We start from the raw sequence: 23146 nt of genomic DNA, 5'->3' as shown, positions 1-23146 counted from the left end.
CATGTTTAGCCCATTTCTCACTTCTTCCAATCCACCCACCAAGTTGTGGTCTGAGTCCTCATCCGAAAACCTGGTGTTTCCTGCCCATGGTCAGAGTCCACTTCCTGACCATGGCGCACTGGCCTCCTGAGGTCTGGCCCCTGACACTGTCCACTGCTCTTGCTGCAGCCGCCACTGCCCCTGAATGGCAGCGTCATGAGCAATCATGCTGTCCCTGAATGGACCTGCTTCCTCAGATCTCTGTAAACAGAGAAAGCAGCATAAATAACATTCCACACTCCCCAAATTTCTAAGGGGACAAAGCCTACAGATGAACAGAAGTCGCCACCTTCTCTTTGCAGATGCATCTTTTTAAATCTTCTGGGCAACTAGTGTTGAAAGAACTCAAGTTGCCCACCCACATCTCTCAGTGAAAAAAGGACATTTACCGTTAATTCTGCAATCCCAGCTCTTAGTACAGCGCCCCACCCACAGGGGAGTTTCAGCACAGATCGGTGTGAAGCGAGGGGGCTGAGCTTTCCTATCAGATTTGCCCAATATCACTGTCCTGAGGAAGAAGCATGAGTTTGAAATCAGTCCCTACAACCAGGCATAATGGACAAGTGGACCTAAGATACTGCCAGGTGTTAATCACTTTTTTCAATTTTTTCCTGTTGATGCATTATACTTTACAGCTGGGGAAAAGAAGCCCAGAGAGGCCAAATACGTTGCCTGTGGCCATGAAGCTAGTAAGAGCTTGAGCTGGGGCTCAGTATCTCAAAGACCATTCCTTTTTATGGCATCATGTTGGGTTTCATAGAAATGGAGAGTGGCCAGGATCCCAGGGCTTATGTGCTGTCTTTTGTACCCAGTTGCTTTCCTGGTCTGCTGAGTTCTGAGTCACAGCAGAACTGTTTTAGCACATTGTCTGGTGACACTGGTTTTCAAAGCACTTAGTGAAGGATAATCAACCCTGGAAAGCCAGAGCTGGGGCTGATCCCTGAAACGCATCCTCTTGGCTGTACTTCCTGGGGACTCTTTAAGAGCCTCACCTGGCACTGGGGGGGAGGGGGTGTTTGGATTTTGCTGTATTTCGAGAACATCGTAAGAATTAAATGAGATGATGCATGTGAAATGCTTAGAATAGTGCTTGGAAAATAATACTTCCTCAATAAATATTTGGGCTGGAAATCTTTATCAAAATTAATTCAATAATACATTTTTCTTCCTCTTAGTGCAAAGTATGGGTCAGAAATTTTTCTCAGTGCTTGGGATACATCAGTGAACAAAACTAGGATTCCTACCTCCCAGGGAACAAGACACAGAGGAACTCTGTCCTTGGGGAAGGGAAGGCTACATTATAGTGAGTGTAAAGATGTGGGCAGGTCATGGGTGGTCAAGGGCCTCGCCGAGAGGGTGAGAAGGCCCTGTGGGGAGTCAGCCACAGGGTCCCTGCAGAGCATCCAGGGACAGCAGGGGTGAAAGCCTGAAGGCGGCAGCAGGCCAAACAGTTGGGTCAAAGCGAGGAGTCTTTGTGGCTGCCGAGGAGGAGGGCAGGGATGCACTGGGAAGATGAGCCAATGGCTTCTGGGGGAGGGAGGGCAGGGGCCGGGGGCTTTGCTGTCACTGAGCGGCCTTGGACATAGCCCCCACATAAATATGAAGCCGCGCCTGGGTCTTGGACAGAGGGATATCAATGATATCAATTATGTGTGCATAGGATGTTTCTGACTGCTCTTGGAGAAGAGGTGCACCTGCTGGGGGATGCAGTAGAAGCAGGGAGACCTTTTGGGAAGCAGGGCAGGAGTGGATGTCAGCTGGAGCCTGGGACTGTGGGGGTGACAGGAGGTTAGGGAGCAGGGGCGTGTTTTTACCTTGCTAACAAAGGCTGGGATTCTGGCTATCTCAGAAGTAATCTCTCCTTAATGTTGGTTTCCCTGGAAACCATTAAAAAAGCATGTTTCCCAACATTGCAAGTTTTCACCGATTTCGTTTTGCTCTGTTTACCTATTTGGCTTCATCTTTGACGGCCTGCTAGAGACAGTCTGTCCCACCTGGAGCCCAGAGCAAGCCATGCTCAGGATTCCAGAGGAAGTGAGGGCCTGGGGGCTGACCACATGCTCCGAATGCCTGGGCACCCCAGTGGTGACTGCCTCACTGGCTGGAGAATAAGAGGGCAGGGCTGGTGCCTCTCACCCAAACTCCTCCTCGTGGTGTACTTGCCATTGGCAGACTTGAACTTCCCCAGCTGTGACACAAGCATGCAGGTCAGTTGAACACTGAGGTTCTTCTGGCTCAGACTTCAGTGCATTCAGTGATTAAGTTTTCTCCCCTGAAGATGACTAAGTGAGATGTCTGCAAGGGCCTGGTGGTGGGGGGAATTTTCGTGGGCTATTCGACTTCCTGGGTGTATGGTTCCTAGCACATGATGAGTGGTTCCAATAATGAAAAATGGTATCTTTACAGAGAAGGCTGGTGATGTTATAGAGAAGCCAGGAGGTTCATCCACAGAGGGTCCAGGAGCTGAGGTGTCCTCTCTTCTGCAGACATTTCTGATGCCCTTGTGTCCCTGGAAGCCCCAACCCCCTTCAGTAGACTCCTACTTGGCACAGATCTTTTATTCTCCAGAAGGTTGACTATCACGGGGGTTTAAGAGCATGAGCTTTGGAATCAGCTAAATGGCAGCATCTGAGTTTCAGCCTGGGTGGACCAGCTCCTCACTAGTCACAGGTGGTTCCTGGACCAGTAGCAGCACCCGAGAGCTTGTTGGAAATGCAGAATCCCAGGTGCCACCCCAGCCCCACAGAACCGGAGTCTGCATGGTAACAAGAGGCCGTGGGCTCTGTGTGCACCTCAAGTGGGGTTGGTTTCATGTGACTTTGGGTAAGTGACTTGATCCCTCTGGACTTCATTTTCTCCATTTTCAAAATGAAGCCAGGAACACCTGCTTCTCTGAGCTGTTGTGAGAATCTAATAAGTCCATCATGAACAACCTTGTTACTTAGTACTTCTGGGCCCGATACTCACTCTCCTAATCAGAAAGGCCATCTGGTCATTGTTAGTTTGGGTACAGTAACAACAGAAACTAGAAGAGAATGGGGGCCAGTGCCATTCTCCATGCACCTGTCCCAGGCATAGGGCCCCAGGGTGTATGATGGGGCCGACTGTGGGGTGAACACATAGATGCTGAGCAGGTACAGTATCTTGTCACAGTGGTGGTCCCCTTAGCAATCACCACAGTGACGCTGTGAAGCTATTGACTATCTCCACTTGACAAAGATAGAAATGAGTCTTGAGATCAAATAACTTTCCTATGGCCAGCTGGCAATGGCAGTGCTCAGGGAAGGCCCCACGTCTTTTACAGAAAGTCAGTGACGAAGGAGGCCTTCGACATCAGACCTACATGGGGAGGGAGAAGGCAAGTGCAGCTACCTGGGTCACTGGCAGTGTGCCAGGGCCAGCTCACATTGCACAGCAGAGCTGACCCATAATATGTCAGGAACTTTGAGGGCCAGTTGATAAATAAGCCATTGTTAAAAATTAAATCATATAAAATTACAGTTGGACAAATTATAGTGAAAAAATGGTAAGAAATACTCAAAACACACCACTTTCTAATTATTTTACTGCATTTTGCTCTTACCTAGAGTCTTGATACTATTTACCTCTATTGTATCTGCGCGGTGCGAATATGCCGCTGTGCATTCTTTCCCAGCACTCCTCATTTAGTAACATCCATCGGTACCGATTTATACCATCGGGATTGGCATGCTACAAATCAGGGTTTGATTTATTCCTTTGTTGATGGACTAACTTAAGAGAATGGCGGAGGAAACATTAATAAAGCAGATTTAATTTAAAAGGGTGTCACGTCTGTAGCTGAAACTTTGTGCATGGCACAAAAGCTGAGGGACTATTTTTCCAGTATTCAAAACTATTTTCGGATTCAGCAGAGTTGTTCCCATCACTGAAAAGTGAGGTCCTGGCAGACTTCTCTGCTGTTTCACTTCTGTCTTTCTCTTTAATGTAAAGGAAAATATCAATCAATATTCATGTCAGAACTGTACTCATTCATCAGCTGCAACCATAGGCAGGCTAGGGTTACAGGGTTCAGCAGAAATCAATGAGATCATTTTGTGAGAATCAATTGGCTATAGGAAATTCACAATAGAGAGTACTGTATATTTCATTATTATTTTAAAATTGTATGCTATACATTCTATACATCAGGGTAAAATTTGTAACAAACTTGTGTATGTATATATGCACACATTCTTCCCTCCAGGGAGCTGCTTGTTAAACATTTAAAAAGTTACTAGAACACCACTAGCTCCCCACTTAGAACTTTAACCGTTTACAGCGTCCCCTGCCGTGGCATGATGAGCTCAACTTAGGCGCCAGAGATGGCTGGCCTGTGGCACATCTGTGATTAGACACAGGGTTTCTGGCTCTGGGCAATCGTTTTACTGCTCTGAGCCTCATGTTTCTCATCTCTAAAGTGCAACAATAATACTGTCTTAGTAGATGTGATGTAAGGCTAGGTGCTCAAGGAAAGTTAATTTTATTTTCCTTTCAAGTGAAGGAAGCCGAAAGGAAGACAATCCCATAGAATTATGGGGCCTTCCTCCCCTCCCCTGGCCCTAAGTATATGTAAATCAGGGGGCCTCCTGTTCCCTTCCCTAATATGCTAATGATCTCAATACTTGCTTAGCTGTTCTCCGTGATCAACTCCCTATCAACTCCCTAGCGAAAAATAGTTTATAGCTGTAGGAGCTGTAAACCCAGGGCAGATTTAAGTTCAAATATCATTTTCTATTCCCTCTAAAAAAAAAAAAACTTTGTCCATAGGATTAGTGTGAGCAGAAGAGGAGAAAAGATCCATAATCACCTAATGAATTCCGACGTGATGAGTAATTATAAGGTATGGGTTTCGCGTCAGTGGGGCTGTAAGCCGCGGAAGGACAGAGATTGCTCATTTGAAAATGCTTTCCTACTTTCATCTTCTGTGTCAGGCAGTAGGTATGCAAAACTCTCCAGTAAATTCAAGTCTAATTGGAAAATAGTTAACGTTTGCTCAGAGCATTAAAAATAAAGACCTTAGTAATTCATGAGCCAAGCCACCTGTCTGAAGCATAAGGTTTGATTTCCCAGTAACTTCTAAAGTGTTATTTTGTTTTGCTCTGCACCGTATAGCCAGGAAAGACAGCAAGAGAAACCAGAGGTCCTTGCTCCTCTGGCAGGCTCTCTTTATCACTTGAACCCTTCACGTCTCTTCTACTGTGTGTGAACTGGAAGAGAAAGAGCAGCGTCCGTGTTTGTTTTCAATCCTGGGCTGTAAGGAGAGGCGTGAGCAGGGAGAAACAGTGAGCAGGGTATGTTCCTAGTGTTAGAATCACTAGCCTTTTAGTTGTGAACGAAAGAGTAAACGAGCTTGTGCCAAAGAATTAAGATTCTGGAGACAGTTTCTTAAAAATTTAAATGCATAATTTACCATACAAGCTAGCAATTCCACACTTAGGTATCTACCCCAGAGGAAAGAAGACATGTATGCACACAAAGTCTTGCACACAAATGTTCTCAGCAGTATTATTCGTAAGAGGCAAAGAAGGAAAACACCTATAAATGCCTACCAGTTGGTGAATGGGTAACCAATACGGGGCATAGTTAGGCAGTGGAATTCCAGTCGGGATAGGAAGCAGTGAACCCTTCCTCATGCTACAACTTGGACACACCTCAAAAACAGGTTGAGAGGAAGAAGCCAGACACAAGGGACTACATATTTTATGATTCTGTGTGTATGAACTTTCCAGAAGAGGCAAGTCTAGAGAGAGAGGAAGTAGATTAGGGGTTGCCTGGGGCTGGGGTGGGGAGCTGGGCACCAGCGTCAGCAGAAAGTGGTTTGTGAGAAATCTTAGTGGAATAATGGTGATGTTCTAAAACTGATTTACGGTGGTAGGCACCCAGATTGGTAAGTTTACTTAAACAAATATTGAATTGTGTATTTGAAATGGTGAATTATACGAGCATGAAAAGTACGCCTAAACAAACCTACATTCCAAAGAAGGTTCAGGAGGAAATTACACAGTGGCGGCATCCTTTAGCTTTGGCCGATCGTCGGTGAACGTCCCAGGCGCGGTCCTTGCCCACAGAGCAGCTGTGAGCGGCGCTGGGCTCTGCAGCACTGCTCGCCTCGCTGGGAGCCGCGTGTCAGGCCTTCTGGAGCCGTCCCTGCAGGGACCCGACCCCCGTGGACCCGCTGTAATTCACTCTAACAACACCCAGCCACCCGGAGGGCAATCGCCAGAGCCGTTTCATGCTAAGTTGGAATTAAGCATTGCAATGACCTGTTAGGGAAGTAAACTCGGTCTGGTTTTAGGAGCTTTGTGTTTTCAAACCAGTCAGAATTCCTGAGCTGCTGCCAGTACCCCGGGAATGACATCAGTGGGAGGCGGATGGAGCCTTTGAGGCTGTGTTTGGGTATGAGGAGGTGGTCAGCACCTTGCTGGAAATAAGTGTTACGAGCTCCCATCCTCAGAGCACCTTGGCTGTTCTCTGTGTGACAGTGACCTCACTAATTGGCTATTACAATTAGTTTCACCTCTGTGGCAAGACAGAGGACGTTTGGCATTATGGATGGATTGAAATAGATTGCTATGATCCTCGAAAAATAAAAAAAATATGAAAACCAAAAATTAAAAGAGAAATAGCAAGGTGTTTAACACAGCGCTGTGCTGTGTGCTTTGCACTTAGAGTCTAAGGCAATCTGCCCAGTGTTCTTACCCCATTTTGCAGATGGAGAAACCGAGGCCAAAGGACCTGAAATACCCTGCTCCACATGGCAAGTGGAAACTGCAAGCCAGAACTATTCCTGTTTGGCTCTAAGCACAGGATTCTTTCCACATTGCCCTGTCTTAATATTCACTAACGGATCTCAGGGGTAGGAAAAGAGAGGACCTAGGTAACTAGGCCCTGGTGTTCTTTTCACACAAAAATGTGAGAAATCTGTAGCCTGGACCCTCCTCCTTCCTCCTTGGTCTTCACAGCCAAGTGGGAAATTCTGGGTATCAAGATGAAGAGGGGTGAACTGAACACGCATCGGACCTCATCCCTGCCCGCCCTCCCTTAGAGCCTTCCTCACTGTGAGAACGAGAGGTTTGAAGTCCAGGAACAGAGAGCTTGTGTACCTAAGCCACACAATTAGGCAACAGCCAGAGATACCTCTGTTCTGGAGAGGGACCACTTCACTAGGGCTCTGTGCCTTTTCTGGGTGGATCAACTGCTTTATCCTTTTTGGTAAGGTTTTTTCATGCAGGGTATCTATGTTGATGCAGATTCCGGAAACCCACTTATTACAGAGGCTCCTCACACAGGTACTCACTCCCTGCCAAAGGATTGCTGATTTTATCTGCAGCTCCTTGGCCAGCATCTCTCTAACCCTGATGCCGCCCACTTCATTTTCCCATAAAGATGCCACGCACCCCACCCATGGCAGGTGGCATCCCACATCGGGTTACTCCTGCCCTGGCTGTTGGGCTCCCTGACGCCTCCTGAGCCAGTTAACTGGCTCATCCTTCAAAACTGAGGTCCGGCTGTGCCCCCTTAAGCATGCCCTGCTGCCCTCCCTGCTAGGCGGCCCATCTCCCGGCTTTCTCGGTGCTTCGCGCTTACTCCCTTCACACTGTTTACCATACTGACTGTGATTCCCAGCTTACTTGCCCGTCTATCCCTTGAGACAGAGTAGAAACACGTCTTCCTGGAGAGGGCAGGACATAGCAACATGTCAGGGTGATTCTTGGGGATGGGGACTATCTCACTTGGCTCCTAATTCCTGGCCTCAAGCACAGTTATGGACAGATAACTGATATCTAGGAAACATTTGTAGAATAAGGAATGGATGAAGAAGTCTGTAATTATGAGAAAACTAAGTGTCACTGGGGCCTTTCCATTTTGGGGTCCTTTGAGTCAAGGTCATAAGCTTTGTTAGGTAAGAGTTGAGGACAAAAATGTACCACGTGTCTGAAGTGAACCACACCCAGCTAAGGTTCACAAGTGTTAACCCCTGGCATCTCTAGCCTGGGAATTTATTCTACCCTTGGATTCCGCAAACCAATGTCAGATGCATTGTCCTCTTCTATTCTCTCTAGGAAGATGTGAAGAATAAAATGTCAAGACAAGGATGAAGTACAGGTTGAAATGTGAAGGACAACTCACTATTCCCTTGGGAGCTGGGTCCCATGGCTTCTCAGTGAATGTCTTTTGTGTGCAGCAAAAAAATTTCCCAACTGCAGCCTATTGTCCCATGAGAAGCGGGGACTCCACAGGTAAGAGGTGAACAATTGTAAGGGTAATAGAACACTGCAAATTTTCACAGCGTATCAGCACTGAACCATTTCGCCCAGGTATTTCTGTGATTGAGATGCTGAGAAAATGTACACTGTTAAATGGTTCTCAAATCACTCTTTCATATGGGCAAAACAGGGTTTAGTATTTGCAATCTAGGTCATAAAAGCAAGTGATTTGGGAACATTAGCTGCTTAGAGACTAGGAAAAAAAAAAGTTTTTGCCTGGAAATTTGAGACCTTAAATTCTAGCCATTGAAAGATTTCAAGGAGTAGAAAATATTTAAGTGTCTTTGAGCACTACCCCTTTGTTTGGTAAATGCCGTGTAGATTGTTAGGGCTATAGTCAGCCTGGAACCCAGGCTTCTAACAGTCATTATGCCCATTTTACAGTCGGGAAAGTTGAGGCTTGCAGTCACCCAAATTAAAAGGGGTGAAGCTGGAAAGCAAATCTGGGTCACCTGATTTCAAGCCTTATGTTCTTCCCAGACATTTATGTGACTTTGTTCATTCTCGCCATCCTCTTCTCCTCCTCTAAGAGCTCACACTTCATGAGGAGATGTAATTGGCTACAACTAGCTACAACTCAGGCCTGAGGGCTCTGGTCCAACGAGAAAGGTCTTTGTACAACCCTTGGCTGAAATGGTGTGGAGATGAAAGGGGCTTTCTTGCTACAGCAGAGATAGCTTTACCACACCAGCTGGTTCTTTACTGAGAAAGGGCATGAATTTGGCATCAAAGCCCCTTTTCATGGTTTGGTAGAGGGTACAAATGCATAAAAAATTATACCATGAAATTCTTCTATTTTAAGTGTACAACTCAATGATTTTTATTATGTTATACCTTAATAATGAAGCTTAAAATATTATTTTAAAATGTATACTATGTACAGTTCTCCTAGAGAATGGCTTCTCCTTAAGGTGCTCAGATTGGTTCAATGAGCTCCTGACTTAACCAATCCCTCTGCGGGTTTTAGAGATAGATGCCTGGCTTGGAGAGGGTTAATGGACCATTAGCACCAAGGTCCCGAGAGTACAAAACCTTCTTGCAGGAAGTTCCTTCAGTAGAGCTTTGCTCATTTCTCCTTTCAGCAATATTTGCTCAGCATCTCATCAGTGTCTCTGGGTAATATAATATGGTGGATCAAATTTCAGCCCCTAACCTTTTGTGGGACTTAGGACTTAGAATTGAGGCCAGTACACATTCCTAAGCCTTGTCTATAAATCAACGTAGTGCCACTATCTACTTCATTGCATACTTGAAAGGACTGAAGCGGATAGCGTCTCACACGGAATAAGCACTCAATGACTTAGATGTTACTATTTGTGTCAGGTGCACAGTGATACGGTCTTTAATGAGATTGTGCCCTCGCCTCTGGGGGTGCTCAGTGTAGAGGGGGAAACAGGCAAAGGAACAGACTGTGCTGATTCCAGGTGGAAGTGCCATGGTGGAAACCACAGCTGTGTCAGAAGGGGACCCCAATCCTAGCAAACCTGTGGACCCCAAGTCACATGGTGGTGGTGTCTAGACTTCAAAGATAAGAGGGTAGACAAGTGAGAGGAAAGAAAATGGATTGTTACACTCCGTAAGGTATGTGTTTAACCTGAAACTCTGATACGTTCCTGAGACAAGAATTCCAGCGAAATGTGAACATCCCAGCAATTGCAGCAGCCCAGACTTTTGGAGGGTTTGCTTTCTTCCCCATCCATAGGCAGGAAAGTAAACAGCTTGGGTAGTTTCAGTTTACATCATGTGAACAATTTGTGCTGGTGGGACAGGAGTAAGTGCTGGTAAGTGCTAGCGTGCTATGCTGGACCCTACTCTCAAGACCAGTTGGATAGCAGACATTGCAGGAACAGAAGCAACCTCATGTCAAGTGGTTTTGCTTAACCCACTGGATATGAAAAACTGCAGACATACTTCCTACATGACTTCTCAGGGACTTTAATGTGCTAATAAGCATCATGAAATTCAAGAGAGGGGGTTTGTCCTGCCTGCTTCCAATATTACTTGGTTATGAAACAACCCATTTTATTCCTCTAAAGAATCTTGGTCATTGGTGTCTGGAGGGACACACATTGGGAAATGGCGACTGCATCCAACTCCTTGTGTTTGGGCTGAGGAAACTGCCCTGAAGAGGAGAAGTGACTGGGTCAACGTTTCCGGTCCAGCTGGTGGCAAAACCAGGCTGGCCTCAAATCTTCCTTGGTTCTAATTCACTGCTTACAGGGCAGAGAGTCCACAGCGTCTTTCTCAGCAGTTTCCAAGGAGAATGAGTAGCAGTAGTTTTCCTGGGCACTAAAATAGTCATCATCATAGTTCTGTGAATGTGGATGACTCTTTTGTCCCCAAAGCCCCAGGCACACAGAGAACACAGCTCCAAAATGCCTTTGACATGAAGATCTCCTGTATATGGAGCGGTAAAACGACCCAGGACTTTTAAAAGACCTATCAGCCAGTCCGTGGGGATGTCAGATGGGACTTGAGGGTTGCTATTACGGGGAAACATTAACCACTGTAAATGAAAGCGGAGCTGTCCCCCACTCTGTGGGGGCAGGGATCCCGCGCTTACAGGGAGAGGGTGGAGGCAGACATGACAGGCTGACACCATCATAAGATCATTGTAACAGTTTGTGTTTTGCTTTTCTCGCTGCTTCTACACTGAGCTTGGCTTTTCTGGGCTCATCTCTCTCCAATTGACTGTTCCCTTCAAACCCAGTGAGATCTTTTATGAACTTTGAAAATGAAGAGTGCCAGGCACTTATGGTACTAAAGGCTGTGTGTGTATGTGTGCCTGGGCTGTGCAGCAGGGAGGGGCAGATACGGGCGCAGCAGAGAGACATACAGTGGCAGGCGGAGGCAAGAGGGGCACTGAAAACAAGCCTTGTCCTCTTGCTGACTGCGCCAGGTATGATACCCGTCAGCGCCCCACTGACATGTCTAAGGCTTGATGCGGGGTGGGGGACACGTTTCTCATGTGGAGGGGGAAGAGTACCTAGATTAGGAAAGGAAGCCAAACTGGTGACCCACTATGTACCAGCAATTGCATTTCAGCTCTTCATTTAATTTAACCCTGACTTGATTCCCACAGCATGGGAATTATTATTCTTATCTTTCAACTCTAGGCGCTGAATTTGGGGGGACCTCTGTGACTTGTCTGTCCATTCTGGCTGGCAGGTGGCGGCACTGGCTTCATTCCCAGAGCCCCCGAGCTCATTCTGTGCAGTCGCAGGTCCCCTCTGGCCCGCCGCGGTTCATTCTCTCCAGGGTTTTGGGGAAGTTGCGTCAGAGCCCAGATCTCAATTTCTACGTCGATAAAATGCACCACAAGGGGGGCTTTGTGTCATGTTTCCTCCGTAGAGCTGCCATTAGAACCCAGCTCTCACCTATGAACTCCACATCTACAAAATGTCCACATCTATAAAATTTCTCTGAGGACAACGGTCTGGTTATTATTATTTGTCTCCAAGAGGCATAGATTTTGGGCAGAAAGTTCCTGCCTCCACCTCCCTCTTTCTCATCCATTTTCTCTTTCCTGCTCCTCTTCTCTTTACTTCATTGACCTGCTGCAGCCCATCTTCCCTTGATTGTCTTGCAAGGCCTCGAACTGCTTCACACAGATTTCCTTTTCTCCCCCCTTCTCTTCCTTTCCTGACACTGGGGAGTCAGCCCTTCCCTCTTACTCTCGCCTTTCCTTTTTTCTTTTTAAATTTCTTTTTAAGTTTTTATTTATGTAACATTATAATTACAAAACTAATATGTGGACAGTGTAGAAAATTGAGAAGATAAATATGAGGAATAACAAGAAAAAAAGCCATAAATACGAATCTTGACATATTCTAGTTTATAACACACATGCAATGCAAGTAATGATTTTTTTTGTTAAAAAGGTGCACACAATTAAATATACCTCCATGAAATCACATTTAATAGCTGCATGAAATTTTATAATGTGGCTCTTAACATGCCTGCGTTCTGCTACCCACTATTCATCTGTTTTCTGAATAGGCTCCTCGATCTCCCTGAACCTTCTCACAGGGAGAGCTCTGTGCCATGTTACTTACAGGAAGTTAGCACTGGAATATAGCCCTCATGATTTCCTGCGTACTCCTGGCTGGGTAAACTTTGCCTAATCCACAATTGCATAAGCAGAGAAATCAAAGCCATGTCCAGGACAGCTTTGCCTTCTTCTCTAAAAGGTTAAACTTTTTCCCTCCAAGTTGTTGGTTGGAAGATTGATATCTACAGAAAGTGGGTTTGTTTTACTGGTGAGATGGTGACTTTTACAGACGCTGGGACCAGCCACAGTATCATGTTGCTGGATGCAGTCCAAGGCATCTGAGCACCATTACGCTCTTTATGCAGAAGAGGAGGAACACACACCTCCAAGCATGGCCTTGTCTGCTGTTGTGGGACATCAGAGGCTGGGAGAAAGGAGAATCCTCTTCTCATCTTGCCCTTCCTCCCTCTGCTCTAGCTTTTGGAGGAAAAGTCATTAGCTATGCAAATGTATGTACATTACCTATTTAAGAATAACTGATGTAGTTTGCTATTTGGTAACATACAGTATTTACAGTAGATAGGTTCACATCATTCAAACAATTCAGTGCAACAGAGTTGGAGGGCCACCAGTAAATGCTGGAACAGATGAGCACCTTGGTATAGGTTATGCTGGACCTTAATATCAAGACTTGTTAAATAACAGACATTGCATGAAGACAAACAACCTGGTGTTGAGTGGCTTTGTTCAACCCTTTGGATACCTGTTGAGCTTGATTAATTTATTCAAACAATGCTATTGCAATTGGAGTTGTGGGAGATGCTAATGGTGCCTTCAGTGTATCCCCTCATTGAGCCAACACACCCCTCTTCCTGCCACTAGTGATTGCTATTGACTCATATCTGCACCCTCCTCAGGAGGACTGCGTTTGACGGACAGAAGCCATCTGGCCTGGGGATGCTAGAGAGGTTGGGGTCCCTTCTCGCATCCCCATGGACACCCTGAGCCGCTGACTGAGTTGGCCCCTGGCCTCTGGGTTGAACGACCTCTGTGGTGCAGCTCATGCTCTGGAGTTTGCCCAGCGATCAGGCCAGACCTCCCCACAACCTCTTGCCCTCTCCTGGCTTCCTTTGTCCTCTGCAGGGCGCTCCTGCCCCTCCCTCAGCCACCCCGAGGAGAATCCGCATCTCAGGCTCTGCTTCTAGAGAAAGTGACACGAGGCACAAGGTTGAGCAGCCCATGAGGTGGCTGGGAGCAGCCCCCTGCCTCTCACTGGGCTGACAGCCTCATGGCTGGCATTCCTGCACCTCCTTTTATTTGTGCCCCTCTAATCTGTTCCCAGAAAGCAGCCTGTGCAAACTTTTCAAATGCGTATCTATTTATGTTAACCCAGTGCCTGAAAACCTTGTTCTCGGAGTGCAGACCGCATAGACCTACATGGTTTCTGATGGCCCTTCACAGGTTCACCCCCATCTTCCTCCTTAACTCAGGCCACCCATACTAACCTTTCATTTCCTCAAAAAGATCATTATCCCGTCAAATTCCAAGTCTTTCTCCATGTGGTTCCCTCCGACGGGAGGTTTATTCATTTAGTTTTCATTCTTTGCTGAGCTTTCCAATTGTCCTTCAGATTTCAACTCAAGGTTACATTCTAATGCCGGTGACATCAACACCTCCTCTCAAAGGTCATCCCTGAGCTTACTATGGTTGCAAATATTTGTGAGATTACTTCTTTCCTCTCTGAACTAATGCTGAGTTTCTTAAAGGCAGGGTCTGTCTGTCCATGGCTCTCCAGGCCGTAACAGCCCCTGCAGTCATTCCCAGGACCTTGTTGAATGGGGCCTGAGGGGCAGGGGGGTTTTGGGGGCAGGTGTGGACGGACTCAGCTCCTACTTCTCTGGGAAGGGCTGGATGGCTTTGGCCTCTGCAGTGAAGAGAGCAGTGCCTGCCTCCCCTGCCAGCTTGGGGCAAGGCCTGGCTCAGTAACTAGTAGTCATTAATAGAGCTAATCTGGGCTGGGCTTTACCGAAGAGGGTGAGGCAGGCCCACCTTCCCCAGACATGCAGCCCACCTGAGATCCAAGGCCTTAGAGGTTTCACTTAGGAGGCCCCCTGATGTTTCCCATACCCCAGGAACTGGATGTGGATGCAGAGGCAGCGGGACTGAGCAGGTGCTAACATTGTTGGGGTGTTAGACTGTGAGGGGACACCCAGACCTAAAAAACCTCAACTCAGGGTTTAGAGTTTCAGCCAAACTCAGGGAGTTTTCCCCGTCACCAGTGAGAAGACCTGTCCTGGCCAGTCTCTCAAGCCAAAGCAGGTTTTGAGGCAACAGTTTCTGCACTGCAGAGCTCGGGGGGCAAGGCCCCATGCTGGTGGGTGGGCCAGCGGCTCTCACTGGCTGCTCATTGGGAAGGCGCTTTCTAAAGGGGCCGCCCCAGGCTCTCTCAAGGCTCCAGCATAGATCCTCCGCGAGGGTGACCCAGGAGCTCATGTCTTCTCAAAGCTACAGAAATATTTCAAGAAATATTGAAAATAAAAGCCCTACTTCTTCTTCCCATGCTGCCAGCCTACCTCAGCCCACAGGTAGTATTTGAGAGCCACTGCATGGCCTGACCTCCGCAGGCTGGGGGAGCCAGGCATGGTGACAGCTGGGCAATAATTAAGTGATACACTGGTAATAGCCTCACCATGCTCCCACTCCAGGGGTCAGACTGTTTCCTATGAAAGTCCCTGGGCCTTAGGGACATTGGTAAAATGTTATTAAATTTGTTTTTTGCCCATTTATTTTTCTCCTAAGTCTGCTGATGCCTTTTGCACAAGTTTGCCTTTATATAACGTTTGATGGCTGAGAACTTACTGCGACACGTATTTGTCCCTTTTGGACTGTGACCATTCTGTGAGATAAGCAGAGAGGATCTCAGGACCCTCATCATATGGAGGAGAAAGCAGAGGTGGGGAGAGCTCCAGGGACAGCTCAAGGTCTCCTGGCAGCCAGAGGCAGATCGCGCTTCCTGGCCTGAGTCTGCTCACCAGTTATTTCCCTGCTTTTTTCTCACTCTAGGCTGTGCCCTGAGCTGTGGGTTTTGGATTCAGAAATGATGGAGACACTTTTTTACCAAATAGACTGTAAACTCTGGGAAGGAATGGAACCAATAAAATTAATGATAGCAACATGGTGGGAGTGGGAACGTCTGTCTTCCCTCCCCCAGCAGCCCTCATTCCTGCTCTCTACCCACACAGTCTCAGAGCCTTGAGCATCCTTCCTTCTCACTCACTCACTTTTCTATCCATCCTCTCATTCAGTCGTAAACGCATACATTTCTTTAGTAATTATACAAATAAACCATTATTTATGGAGTGCCTATTGCAAGCCAGGCAGACACTATTGTCCTGTGTCAATTAGTTGAACTAATTTCTCTTTCATTTTTCCATTTCCTTTTTTTCTCCTCTATCACTGTGACTTTGTGATGATGCTAAAGTGAATTAATTCCCAGAGTTGAAGGTATGTTTATTTCTATGCGTATTTGCTGAATGAATGAATAAATGGATGGGCAAATGAATCAGGGCTGTAGTGAAGGTGTCACAGAAGGTATGGAGGAGACCCCCAGAAGAAGATGCCCTCTACCAGCTACCATATCACATGGGTGCGCCATGTGCCAGAGCCTTCCCCAGTCACTCTCACTTCCCATCATAGCATAATCAAAGCCTGCCTCCTGGCAGTCCACTTCTCTTCTGCTCTTCTTGGTGTCCAGTCATCTTTCGGACAACACGATGAGGTCAGCTGCTGAAGAACTCTACGGGATATAAGTACCGTCTGAGCGATCCCTGCCGGGAGCATATTGATTGAAAAGCTTTTCCAAGCTGCCTGAGGTATATGCATCCTCTCTCATAAAGGCGCAGTGCTCCGGCTGCCTTCCGTGGGAAGTCATTTAATTGCGTTGGGTTGTAGGATGAGCAGCAGTGGTAAAGCAGAAGGCTGGAAACCAGAGACAGATGGGAAGCTGATAGATATTGCCTCTGTTCCAGATGCTCAGATGAAGAAAAAGAAAAGGAAATGGCCAAAGAGGAAAGATCACAATTACAGGGAGCTAGAAATTTTTCAGATCATCATGTTGTCTGAAAATAGGATGAGAACACTGGTCTATATCTATATCTAAATCTAAATGTACATCTTACCTATATTATTTATATGTCTGTACCTGGAAAGATCTAGATAGATAGATAAAGCTATAGCTATCTACCTATCTACCATCTCTTCCTAACTACCTGTCCCCTATCTATTTATCTGTCACCACCTATCTCTATCTAATCTATCTATTTATATGAAATAGGGGTAAAGCAAAAAAAAAAAATTAACATTGCATAACAATTTTAATGATCTTTAATTACATGTCTAATAATTAATTCACTTTAGCATCATCACAAAGTCATAGTGATAGAGGAGAAAAAAGGAAATGGAAAAATGAAAGAGAAATTAGTTCAACTGTAGTGTCCAGCAATCGGGAAGTTTTCTATCTCTTTTCATTCTTGAAGCCACTCTGTGGTACAGGAATTATTTCTAATTTTTGAGTGAACCTCCAACAACAGAAGGATTTCCCCAACTGTCCTGTGTCACACAGCTAATGAACAATGGAGTAAGGACTCAAATGCGTCTGCTTCTAAGGCCTGTTTGTTTGAAGTCCTAGCCTCTTTTCTCTGAACAGAGGGCTCACTATGTATGTCACCTGGTCCCCAGGTTGAGGGGCAATGTTAGGTGGTGGTAGGAGGCACCGTGAGCCCTTGTAGAGCTGACCACTGGACACCTCCAGTTGGAGTCCAGGGTGTCATCCTTTCCTACCCACTACCCCAGATGGGGCCATCACCGATCTTGGTGACCTCCTCTCCAGAATACCCTTTGGGCTGCTCACTTCTCTCCATCCACACTCACCATCATCTTGGCCCATCTCCCAGTCCACGAGGGGTGCAGACACGATCCTTAGCCCTCCTCGGGGCTCTGTGGGAAGGCATGCAAGAGGATGGGGGGGCTTTGACTTTCTCCTGCCACCCGCATAGCACTCCATGCACTACAAATGTGAATTTCATGCAGCACATCTGATCTTTGTGTGACTGTTTGTAGAGTCAGTTCCCTCCACCACGTCACAGCACCTCAAGGGCAGGGAGTGGTTCTCTATATCATGTACCCCTGGGTCTAGCCCAGTGTCTGACAAGCACTCACCTCTTCTCGATAAATGTTGTTGACACACCTTGGTTACACTTTTCAAACACATCTGTTTCACTGTCTTCTAGAATGTTCCTACTATTGAAAGAATCGTATCACATAAACTATGTGACAGTCATGATTTTTATTTGCTTGTCACCTAAAGATCCTGCATGTTCATTTTTACCACTTGCAATGCCCTCACTATTTTTGCATTTACTGCATATCATAAACTCAGTAATATTTTTAAATACTCCAACCTTAGGCACAAATAAGCATGTACGGCTAGGCCACCCACAACAGAAGCATTTTAAATCTGGAACTTCACTGGATTTATGGAATTCAAGCTAAGTTAAAAGTTCTGAAGTGAAGGTACACACATTCTCTCTGGTGAAACATGCATCTTTGGGCTGTTCATTCTGTCCCCACCATCACTTAGTTGGGTGTGGTTTTCTCAGAAGGTCTGATGAAAGTCAGCGTTTATTGAGTGTTTACTTTGTGCCAGGTGATAATGCTAACACTTCACCCACATTCCCTCATGCAGTTCTCATGCCCTGTATGGGAAATATGATTGTGATCACAGATTGCAGTGGAGGGAAAAGAGGTAAGCAATCTGATGGGATGAGATGCCCAACCCAAGAATATCTCGTTCTGGAACTAGTGCTCTTTGCTGTGGACCACGATGCTCTCTTAGATGTCTACAAGGTCTCCAAAGACCAAAGATTCTGCCATCTTTCCAGCCTGTGGTTTATAACTGCTCCATGCCACTCTGAACGCAGGAATGCAGCTGGGCTGAAAGATGGACACACAAAAAGCAGACAGAATCCACCCCATACTCATAGCAAGATTGGTGGTCACAATATCAGGGCTAGACACTGTTACATCCCTTCCAGATTTCACTCGGTCCCTGTGTGGGCCTCTTGCGGCTGGCTATAATGGGACAGGTTAAACAATGTTAGGTGCTCTGTCACGTAAAGATGATAGCTCTGTGTTGTGTCTACATGTTCCCCTTAATACTTAGCACAGCCAGTGAGGTCAGAATCAGGACTCCTATCTTACAGGCAAGGAAAATGAGACCCAGAGTGATAAAGTCACCTTCCAAGATCACCAAGGTAGAGCTGGGCTCACATGGATGGTCTCATCCTGAGCCCTGCCCATGGGGCGCCCCCTCTCCTTGGCCAGCACCTCCTTCCTGAAGGTGCCAGAGCTCAGAGGAGGGAAAGAGAGGTCACTAGGCCTTCAGGGAGGCCTCTGAGGAAAGAGGACTGTGGGGAGAGACTAAGGAAGGCTGGATATTTGTCCTGAAAAAGTGGCTCACAGGATGCTTCAGCTGTAAAAGGAAGCACATGGCCCTCTGGCTCGGGGGCATCTTACAAGTTGTCCTGGGGTCAGTAGGCAGACCCCAGACCCCCCACTGTTTCCCTGCCAGCTTGCTGCGGGCACTTAGCCCTTTGCAACCTGGGGATTGAAGCTGAAGTTAATAAGTTCTATTTACTGCATTTGCCTGTCAGCACCCCAAGCTTCATGTGCTCTACCTCCCCGCATTTGGTCTAACGGAAGAGAAAATAATGCTCCCGCCACAATTCTGCCTACTGGGCTTATGTGGCCCTCCCCCAAATTGTGCATTTTTAGCCCTCATTACTTTAAGCTCTTCCAGTTACCCTGCCACTTCTCAGAGGCCTCTCTGGGTCTCTGGCTTTCCAACAAACTTTGGTTTTTTGAAATACCTGTCACTGAAGATTATTTTTGCCTCCCTGTGCAGAGCTCTGCACAGTTTGACTTTCGTCTTCAGGTTCATTGAGACTGCTGAAAGTCATCAGAGACGAGGAGGGTCTGAGAACACAATCGCTGCAAGGAATTTGGTAAAATGCGCAGCTGGACTGGGAATTCTTCAGGGAAGAACAACTTCCCTTTGTGGCTTGAGCTGGTGTGATCGCGTTATTGTTCCTTCTCCAAGATGCAGAAATTGAACATCTTCTAGGTTAACTATCCCACCCAAAGTCCCATGGCAAGGAAGTGGCAGGAATGGCGTTCAAAGTGGTACCTCTCTCCAAAGCCCATGTTCCTTCTTCTAGAACAGGCTGCTCTGGGCAGCGCTAGGCAGTGTGAGAGGCTGCCAGGGAGAAGTACGGTGGGGGGGTAACCAGGAGGCACGGTGCCTGCACACAAAGTGGGACAAAGAGGTGTGCAAACCACCACCCACTCCCACACAAGAACGAATGCCATACTCACCGTATATGGCATGCGATCCATGAGGGTTCAGAGGGGAGAGGGAGTAACTCTGCTTACGGGCATCTGGGGAGACTGCTCAAGCCGTGAAATGGGTTGAATTGTGTCCTTCAAAAATGTGTTGACATTGTAACCCCTGGTACCCGTGAATGTGACCTTACTTGGAAATAGGGCCTTTGCAGACGTGATGAAGCTGTAAATTGAGTTCCTATGGGGTGGGCCCTTAATCCAAGATGACTGGTTTTATGAGAAGAGAAAAGGAGACACAGAGACAGACACACACACGCAGAGGAGAACACGGTGGAGACCCAGACACGCAGGGAAGGTGGCTGTGGGGCGCCGGAGGCAGAGGAGCAAGGCAGCTACAGGCCAAGGGAAGCCGGGAACTGCCAGCCACCACCTGGACCTGGAGAGAGAGCATGGCCCTGCTGATAACCAACCTTGATTTCAGATTTCTGGCCTTGGGAACTGTGGGAAAGGACATTTCCCATTGCTTTAAGCCTCCAAATTTGTGATAATTTGGCGCAGTGGCCCTAGGAGCACGTCAATCATTCCTCTCCCCTTGCCTGATCCCATCCAAGTCCCTTAAACATACAAAGCATTTATCAGATTAGCCAGAGAGGTGGAGCTGGAAGGAGCTCAGGGCTAGTTAGCTCAGTTCCCTCATCCTACCTAAACCCTCACTGCAAGCCAGGGGCAGGTTCAAACCAAGGCGCTGGGCTCCTGAATGGAGTGTGTGAGGGCACCTTGTTGTCTACACTGTGGCCCATCACCCAGCCTATTTGTATCTGCTGATTTGCCTGTGAGACTGCCAAATGCATGAGGACTTTCCCTTCCACCCTGACAGCAGCTGCTGTCTCCTCGGAATTTGTAACTACCCCAGGAAAACTTCCACTGTGAAATGTGGCTTATCTGTGGGGTGACCATGTAGTAAGGTGCATAAACCTAGAGGCTTTTGAAACCGGAAGGGTAATTACTCTGAGGAAACAGTGTAAACACAGGGTGTCTTGGGCGAACTGAGACACATGGTCACCCTGCTCAGAGGTGGTTTTGCTGAGAAGCAGGTAAGACAATGAAACAGAATTTGTCCAGGATTAAGGAGCTCCAGCATTCATGAGTGTGTGATCTGGCTTTGTTAATTATAGATCTATTAATTATGGACGTTGTGAACTTGAACAAATTCCTCTTCCTGAAGCTCCAGGGGCCTCACCATGGTTAGCGATTATGATTAATCCTCACAACTTTGTGAAAATGTAGTGAAAGTGGCATATTCCTCGTGAAAAGCTGCAAGCTTTCATTTATTATTATCATCTTTGCTGTTGGCATTGGTGTTGTTAATGATGTTTCTTGGTGAATTAAAGTGTTCTGCCTGTGCTGCTCCCTAGAATCTGGAAAGATTTATCAAATAAATGCTGTGTAAGTTTGCTTAGACTGGTCTTCCCTCTGTGCATCGCAGCCACATTTTCCCTTTTTATAGGGACATCCACCATACTGGATTAGGGCTCACATTATGACCTCATTTTACCTTAATTACCTCTTTAAAGACTTCCTCTCTGAAGCAGTCACCTTCTGAGGTTGCAGGGGTTAGGATTTCATCATATGAATTTAAGGGGGACATAATTTAGTCCATAATAAATACCTTCCCCCTATCTTCAGAAATGCTGGTGTATTGAAGGAATTTTAGGAAGAGTCTTGATCTGGTGATTCAGGACATTTCTGGCCAATCCAATGGCATAGTGACAGCAGATTTCAGGGCCCTCTGTGCACTGTGCAGAGAGGCTGCATGGGACCGACTGGCGCTGGGCCTTTCACCCCGCCAGCTCTCTCCTGCTGGTGCTGGGAGACGGTGCAGACAGAGTGCCTCAGCGCTGACACATGAGTGATACTCAGCCCGTGGCTTCGGCTCCTTGGGCAGAGCACTTTCTCAGCTCAGGCGGCACCTCACTGGCCTTAAGGCTTGCGTGTGCCTTGCTGGGCTGGGTGCGTGGGGGATGCCTATGGCTCCCAGGCTTAGGAGACAGCCGATGGCGTGAGATGCTCATGGGAATCTTAGCAGGATCTCTTCTGAGACTAAGTTTCCTCATCAGTAAAACGAGAGGAGGCATTCTGCGTCATATAACTCACAGAGCTGTCATGGAGAACACCAGGGCATGCCTTTGTAGCTTCTAGATTGGCACTGCCCAAGATAGCAACCACACGTTCACTGAAATTTAAATTAAAAAGTAAAAATTACAATATAGGTAGGTCACGCAGATGGTAGTAGAGCACGGAGAATACAATTAACCTTACTGTAACATCTTACTGTGTTGATAGGCAGTGACTGCAGTGGAGGGCCGAGGGCTTGAAAACATGGGTGAATGTTGAACCACTGTGCTGTGTATTTGAAACCATCATAAGACTGTATATCAATGCTACTTTAATAAAAAAAGTTAAGTTGCACTCGGTCACATTTTAAGTTCTCAATGCCCATGTGGCGAATGGCTGCAGGTTGGCAGGTCTGGACTTGGAACATTTCCACCATTGCTGGGAGCTCTGCTGGGCGGTGCCGCTCTAGGAGCTCTCCTTATCTTCCCCCACGAAGGGCATGACTACCACCCCGCGGGTGTTAAGTCCTCCTTCCATGTCCCATATAAAAGGGATATTGGAGACTCACCTCCAGAACTGCCCAGTTCTGGGCTCTGTTTTATGTATCACGTTTCCTCCTGTTTCCAGCTTAAAGGGATGCTATTCATCAATCATTGGTGTCAACAGGCAGGGGCTAGGCTAGAAGCTTTGTCTCTCTTTGTCTCTGTCACATGCACACACACACACACACACACACACACACACACACACACCTTGTGTATCATAATTCTTCCTCTATTGTTGACAGCTGTGCATCCTTAAACAAGCTGCCTAAACGTTCTTCACTTCTGCTTTCTTAGTAAAATAGGGATCCTATTGCTGGGCTATTAGTCCGTGTCAGGAGACTTAAGATGCACACTAAGCAGGGTGGTGCAGGTATGAGCTGCTACTATTGTTCTTATCCCCACACTTCTGCCTTCTCCCAGGCACTGCAGGCTCCTGCTTCCCCACCCAAGAACCGTCCTTGTGGCAAGAACTATAAACAGCAACATGAAACCTACTTACAGGCAGATGAAAAGCAGATGCTTGAAGCCAGCAGGAAGGGCTCGCCTGGGACGCTGGTGTCAAGCTTCAGAGGCAGAGCTTTGCTATGGCCGGAAGTGAAGCCACAGCTAAGAGATGCACGTGGCGGCTGCCTCTGGAAGCTCACCTACTCTACCAATCTCTGAGCATGTCAGGGCTATTTTTCATGTGAGAAATAATCAAGTATTAGATCAGAATGTATGATTTTTGCCTTTGGTGTCTGAAAGTTTGGGAGATTGTACTTGAGAGCCTG

General features: G+C 46.9%; 1 protein-coding gene and 1 long non-coding RNA gene across 4 annotated transcripts in view; one reads left to right on the top strand and one right to left on the bottom strand.

The window, feature by feature from the left end:
* The window catches only part of LOC140849665 (uncharacterized), a 123343-nt gene extending 115012 nt beyond the window's left edge, over positions 1-8331 (top strand). Inside the window, exon 3 of the long non-coding RNA XR_012131819.1 lies at positions 8124-8331. This is a non-coding gene — a long non-coding RNA (uncharacterized lncRNA). The remainder of the gene's footprint in view (positions 1-8123) is intronic.
* CLNK (cytokine dependent hematopoietic cell linker) overlaps positions 1-23146 on the bottom strand; it is a 195571-nt gene that overhangs the window by 88214 nt on the left and 84211 nt on the right. The gene's annotated exons all lie outside the window — the stretch shown is intronic.

This window comes from Manis javanica, chromosome 5, assembly GCF_040802235.1.
Source record: "Manis javanica isolate MJ-LG chromosome 5, MJ_LKY, whole genome shotgun sequence".
Lineage (NCBI taxonomy): Eukaryota > Metazoa > Chordata > Mammalia > Pholidota > Manidae > Manis > Manis javanica.
The sequence above is the reverse complement of the archived record's forward strand: the minus strand, read 5'-3'. Positions and strand labels throughout refer to the sequence as shown.